This window comes from Hippoglossus stenolepis, chromosome 3 (assembly GCF_022539355.2).
Source record: "Hippoglossus stenolepis isolate QCI-W04-F060 chromosome 3, HSTE1.2, whole genome shotgun sequence".
Classification (NCBI taxonomy): domain Eukaryota; kingdom Metazoa; phylum Chordata; class Actinopteri; order Pleuronectiformes; family Pleuronectidae; genus Hippoglossus; species Hippoglossus stenolepis.
Window position 1 is genome coordinate 2103999 of NC_061485.1, and position 6784 is coordinate 2110782.

Sequence of the window (6784 nt, forward strand, 5' to 3'; positions counted from 1 at the left end):
TGAAACATTACGAGGCCTCGTCATCGTAATGTTCTAACATATGAAACATTATCAAAGTTTATATGGATGTGAATGTGACCCATAGATATAAATAACATACAGGCTCAGTAGTTTGAATCCTGCTGACAGACAGACGATGAAAACACCTGAGAAGTGGAGGAGTTGCTTGAGGAGTTCAACATCAGTGAATGTGAAAAGTGTGATCCTGTGGAATGGTCACTGTCACTGGTGCCACCACCGAGTGCTGAAGGTGAGTGTGAAGCATCACTGACCAAACGAAACATCAAAGACGCAGTGTCACATCTTATGGGACCTGACACATGAAGGTGAAGTGAACCTATGACCAGAGTCCAGCTGACCTCAGACACAGTCACTGCTCAATGCTGGGCGAGGAGAGAAAGGAGGAGGCCAGCGAGAGACAAGGTGTCGGCCCCCACAAAGTGATGTGACGACCCCCAACTGCCCTGCACCTAACAATAAACACCAACTCTAATCCTAAACTACCAGGACCCGTCCAGTGCTTTGTGTTTGATTCACTGGGAATTTATGATTTCCATTAATACACAGATACACAAACATATTGAACATCTTTGTGCGCACGCAGTTCACCTGCCACACACCACACACACACACACACACACACACACACACACACACACACACACACTTCCTTGGATGATTGCTGACCACACAACATATAACCTCCGAGTGTCTCTGCAGCACCAGTGTTGGTGATGTTCTGCAGCGACTGAGGTGAGCTCTGTTTCCACTGTGCTCTCGTGCCACAGTGGAAGTTGATGTGTTTGATTAATGAAACAATAATGTCATGTTATTCCTTATTCCTGTTCCTCTGACAGCTGTGAGCTGTCCTGTGCGTTGTCCTGTTTCTGAAGACGTGCTCACACAGGCTACTTTGTGGTTTTACTGGTGTGTTTCCTTTAGTTTAACGTGGAATCTTTCCTCTTTGCAGGATATTGTTTATTTCGAGTCCCTGATCACGACCGAGTCTCCTCAGACTCCTCAAACCTCAGATATTAACTATTTGAAAAAGCAGAAATGACTGAAAGCAAATGTTTATGCAGATGCTGTTTATAAAGACCTTGTTTATATATTATAATAAATTATTAATTCTCAATCATCTTGTTTTTAAGGCAAAAGCGTAAAAGACAAAGAGAACACAGTGAAAATTATTAAACGAGTACACTTAATGTTCAATTTAGTTCATTACTGCAAAATATTATTTAATAACTGTAATATTTAAAATGAATTCACTCAAATCTGTGTCTTTCAGGCTGATGCCCTGATCCTGAGGTGAAGAGCCAACATATGTTTCTTCCTGTTGAAAAGAAATTAACGTTCTCAACTTTTAATTTACAGAAACAGTTTCTTCAGATGATTGAGTAGTTTAAAGGTGAGACGCTTCCTTCACTGACGTGGTTTTTTATGCACTCGTCAAGTTTTAAAGTTTGGCTTATTTTTGCTTCCATGTTTTCTTTCAGACAAATGCAACATTTAGACGTTTAGATATTTGTTTGACACAATCTATCATATATATATATATATATTTATATATGTCTTTAATGAGATGTTTGTTCATATATTCACAGTCTTATTTATAGAGTATTTTATTCTTACAACCGTGGGGAAATGTAGATATTTATGACCTGTTCACTGTATTTGTTTTATTAATTGAGTGATAAAAAGAGATGCACAAAATATCCACTGTCAAGACCTTTGACTCAAGAAAGCAAATAAGATTTTATAAGAAATAAGAATTTTGAACAAACTCCTTTATCCAATGAGCTGATTTCTGTTTGTATTTAAATGATCTCATTAAATGATTATTTGCATATTTAAAGATAACATTTTAAACTTGTATAACAAAAAATAATTGTGTTCATATAAATAACTGGTGAAGTTTCATTGTGAAACCTACGGAAGCGTATTACATTCACTTGAAAAAAAAAAGTTCTGTTTTTCTGAGATAACTAATTCGGAAATTCCGAGATAAGTTCTGTTTTTCTAATTAATTTTTTTCTGTACGTCATGGCGCTAATATACGCAATAGATAATTGTAATCTAGTGTTTTGATGAAGCTACATGTTGCACGCACGTTCCGCACAGAGCCCTCGTTCATGTAGCTGCTGCTCTTAGACAGTCTAGTGTTCAGTCCACTGCTATGCGGATGACACCCAGTTATACTTGTCAATAAAACCTGAACAAAGTAATCAAATAACTAAACTCCAAGCATGTCTCAAGGACATAAAAACCTGGATGACCCGCAATTTTCTCTTATTAAACTCAGATAAAACAGAGGTTCTAATACTTGGCCCTAAACACCTTAGAGATACATTATCTAACGATATAGCTGCGCTAGACGACATTGCCCTTGCTTCCAATGAAACAGTCAGGAACTTGGGAGTGATCTTCGATCCTGATTTATCCTTTAATTCTCACTTAAAACAAATTTCTAGGACAGCCTTTTTTCACTTGCGTAATATCTCCAAAATCAGACATGTCCTTTCTCAAAAGGATGCAGAAAAACTAATCCACGCCTTTGTTCCATCCAGACTGGATTATTGTAATTCCTTATTCTCAGGCTCCAGCAGTAAGTCGTTAAAGACTCTGCAGCTTGTCCAAAATGCCGCAGCACGTGTCCTGACAAGAACCAAGAAAAGAGACCACATGTCTCCAGTATTAGCTTCGCTACACTGATCTCAGTTAAATCTAGAATAGAATTTAAAATTCTCCTCCTCACCTTCAAGGCCCTTAACAATATGGCACCATTATATCTTAAAGAGCTGTTAGTACCTTATCAACCCACTAGAGCACTGCGCTCCCAGAATTCAGGCTGTCGTCCCTAAAGTCTCTAAAAGTAGAGTAGGAGCCAGAGCTTCAGCATCAAGCTCCTCTCCTGTGGAATCATCTCCCACTTTCAGTTCGGGAGGCAGACACCATCTGTACGTTTAAGAGTAGGCTTAAAACCTTCCTTTTTGATAAAGCTTATAGTTAGAGCTGGTCCAGGCTTGTCCTAGACCTGCTCTTAGTTTTGCTATAGGTCTAGAAGGTCGGGGCACATGACACACGGAGCTTCTCTTTCCAGCTTCTCCTCTTCTTCTCAATCGTTATCACATCAAAGGAATTCATATCCCATCAATACATGTTACTGACTTGACTTCTTCCCCGAGTCCCTTTGCCTTATTGTCCGCAGACCCAGGGCCGGCTGCGGCCACATCATGGATTAGGATCTGTGGATCACGTATCAGAGGTCGTAATGGTGGATCCAGTCTGGCGGATTCTGCATCGTGCTGGCTGATCGTGATAACAAAGGCAGATCCTTTATCGTGTTGGCATCAGATACTGGTAGTGGACCACGACCGAGGTGGCAGCTGATGATGGATCCTAATGGCGGCAGTGGATAATGACTGTGGACTATAGTGGCATCCGATCTTGATGGTGGATCATGATCTTGCTGGCTGCTGACCATGGACTATGATTGCAGCAGGACTGCTCGATACATAGTATTTCTCCTCAGATACTCGACCATTAATGACATTAATCCACCAATTCACTGACCTTCAGTTATACTTCAAAATGTTTACCCTAATCAATGCTGCTAAAACCTTTATCTTGATGTTCTCCTTTACACTTGACATCCATTGCACTTCTGTCCGTCCTGGGAGAGGGATCCTCACATGTGGCTCTCTCTGAGGTTTCTACGTTCTTTACCTGTTAAAAGGGTTTTTAAGTAGTTTTTCCTTACTCTTGTTGAGGGTTAAGGGCAGAGGATGTCACACCATGTTAAAGCCCTATGAGACAAATTGTGATTTGTGAATATGGGCTATACAAATAAAATTTGATTGATTGATTGATTGTTCGGCACGATGTCTCAGCGCCATGACGTACAGCGTCGCTTCAAACCGTCAGACTCTCCTTCTGTAGAAATAACATGAACCACAACAGCCTGATGCAGCGTGTTGTTCTGTTATTCTGTCACAGGCCTCAGGAATCACACCCGGTTCCTTTCCTTCACACTTCAGAACTTCTCTATGGACACAACCCTCCTCCGTTAGAACCCCTTTCAAAACAAGAGTCCCAACCAACACCCTGCTTATCACAGGAACTACACATCAATCTTCCATAATAAAGCCACTAAATAAAATAGCTTACACTAACAAACGAAATATTTGAATTATGGACAAAAATGAAAACTATCCTTTATCTATCTGCAGCATATCCCCGAAAGATGCTCGAGACTTTCACCTGATGTTTCCAGGTTTATTTGAAACTTCCCTAAACAACAAAGAGCGTGTGGCTCTTCGGAGGGTCGCGAAACATCAAACTTTCCTTTGTGAAGTTACAGATTCATAACAGGAAGTCCGCGTCTATACAGGAACTTCTCGGAAAAACAGAAAAAAAATTTTATTAGAAAAACAGAACTTATCTCGGAATTTCCGAGATATATTTTTAAACAGAACTTTTTTTTGTTTCAAGTGAATGCAATACGCTTCCGTAGAACTTGGATAGATAATTACTTTCCGAATAAAAATTAAATAGTGTTCATCGTGATCCCATTTAAATATCATGTAGCGGATCTGACTCACTGTCATAATGTGATTCTCTAACAGGACATGATAATGATTTAAGTTTGGAAGCTTATATTGTATTAAAACATATAATTAGTAATGTTTTTAGAATGTACAGCACTTATCAATAACACGATATTATAATAACTGTAATGTTTTCTCTGTCATCAGATCTTCAGACGTCAAGAGATGAACTCGTCATCCTCCAACGTGACCGTGGTCATCGAGTACAGAGACTCCTTCACCAAAGCTGTGGCCAAGAACGTGCTTGTTGTGGTTCTCAGCATCTCCATCAACTACATCAATACAGGTCTCATTCACACCTTCTGCAAACACCAGGTGTGATAATCCTTTCTGATATAAACAGAAATCATTCAGTGAATCATCGGCAGCTCTGGTCACCGCCTTATAGTAAGACGTTTTTCATTTTAAATCTAAAGGATCACAATGGTATCCTTTTCCCAAGGACACCCCCAGAGAGGCGTTTCATGTGACACTGGACACGTGTGTGCTGCTGTGAAAGGAAACAGATTGTGTAATCTGCAGTAGATGTTTACAAATGTTCTGCTTTGACTGAAGTGAATGAGTCACGACTGATAAGAGGCGATCAGGAAGTAATGTCGGTAGCTGTGTCGTCACTTCCATCCACACACAGCCCCGGAGATTTCAAACTAAAACGTGGCTTCTCTGTTTTAGAAAAGTGTGGATGTCAGATATGACGTAGAAACAGGTGGTCGTGTGGGTGGAGCCTCTTTAGGACTGACTACGATCCAAGTGAAGTATCCATCATGTCATTGTCATTTCCAGGCAAGCGCAGTCAACTTTATCCTTATACGACAATAGAGGAATCGTGTTATTTCTGTGCGTCAGCTAACCTGTACAGCTACATTCATCTGGAAATGGCATATTGTTCTGGTTTTCATTCTAAGTAGCCTCAATAATTAATGACAGGAAGGCAGTGACGCCATTCTGTCAGTGCAATAAAACCTTGTGAACAATTATCAAAACTCCTGAGAATGTTAAAAACACGAACTGCGGTTCTGTCTTCCTATATTGCTGTACGAGTTTTGGACATTTGTATGGCGGTTTTGTTTTTCTTTGTTTTCCAATAATAACAAAGTGCTGATGCCGATGTTAGTTAAGTATCTGACTCAGACGTCCAGAGTTTGCAAAGGTCTTCAAACCACATCCTCCTTCACATGTTGTTTCTCTCATCTTCAGATCTTCTACGAATCCTGCGCTACATCCTTTTCATTCACCTGATCGTCAATGACATGATCCAAATGGCGCTGACCGTCACCCTGTTCGTTATCAGCTACACCATCTACAAACTCAGCGTCTCCGCCTGCTGCTGCCTTCATCTGGTGCTCTGCTCACCACTGAAAACACCCCTCTGAACCTGGCCTGCATGGCGGTCGGTGCTCACGTCGCCATCTGCCTCCCTCTTAAGCCACGTGCAGATCTGCACCGTCAGGAGGACTTTGATGCTGATTGGTTTAATCTGGGCGACCAGCATGTTGTCAGTTCTTCCTGATCTTTTCATCACCTTGGCTACAGAGCCACTGGACTTCTTCCACTCCAGAGTGTTCTGCCTCAGGGAAACCGCCTTTCCAAATCCCCACATCCATAAGAAAAGGGATACCACTTATATTATTTATCTGGTCATAGTTTGGTTCATCATCTTTTACACCTACTTCAGAATAATGTTCACTGCTAAAACAGCTAGCAAAGATGCTAAGAAGGCCAGAAACACAATCCTCCTCCACGGGTTTCAGGTCCTGTTGTGTATGGCCACGTACGTAGAGCCACTGTTAAATCAGGCTCTCTGGCAACGGTTTCCTAAGAACTACACTGACTGCCTCTTTGCTACTTATATCATAGTCCAGATTCTGCCCCGGTCCATCAGTCCAATCATCTACGGCGTACGAGACAAAATGTTCCGGGGGTATCTGAAGAGGTATCTGATTTGCAGAGTGAAGCCACAGTAAGAATCAGGTCGTGGATGATTTCACAACCGAGAATTACAGGCTCGCAGTTCTTCGCCTTCACATCCGTCCATACGCATGATATATGTAGTAAAACCCTAATTAATAAAAAGTATTTTGACTGACTGCTAAACCTGGTAGGTTATGCAGATTGTTTCATTTATTATTTGGGTTGGGTTTATTTTGTACTTTATGTTCAAGTATGTATCGTGT

The 6784-nt window shown here is 40.9% G+C and overlaps 1 pseudogene; it reads left to right on the plus strand.

The window, feature by feature from the left end:
- Window positions 1-4761: 4761 nt before the first annotated feature.
- On the plus strand, window positions 4762-6629 carry LOC118105047 (annotated as a pseudogene).
- The last annotated feature ends 155 nt before the right edge of the window (window positions 6630-6784 follow it).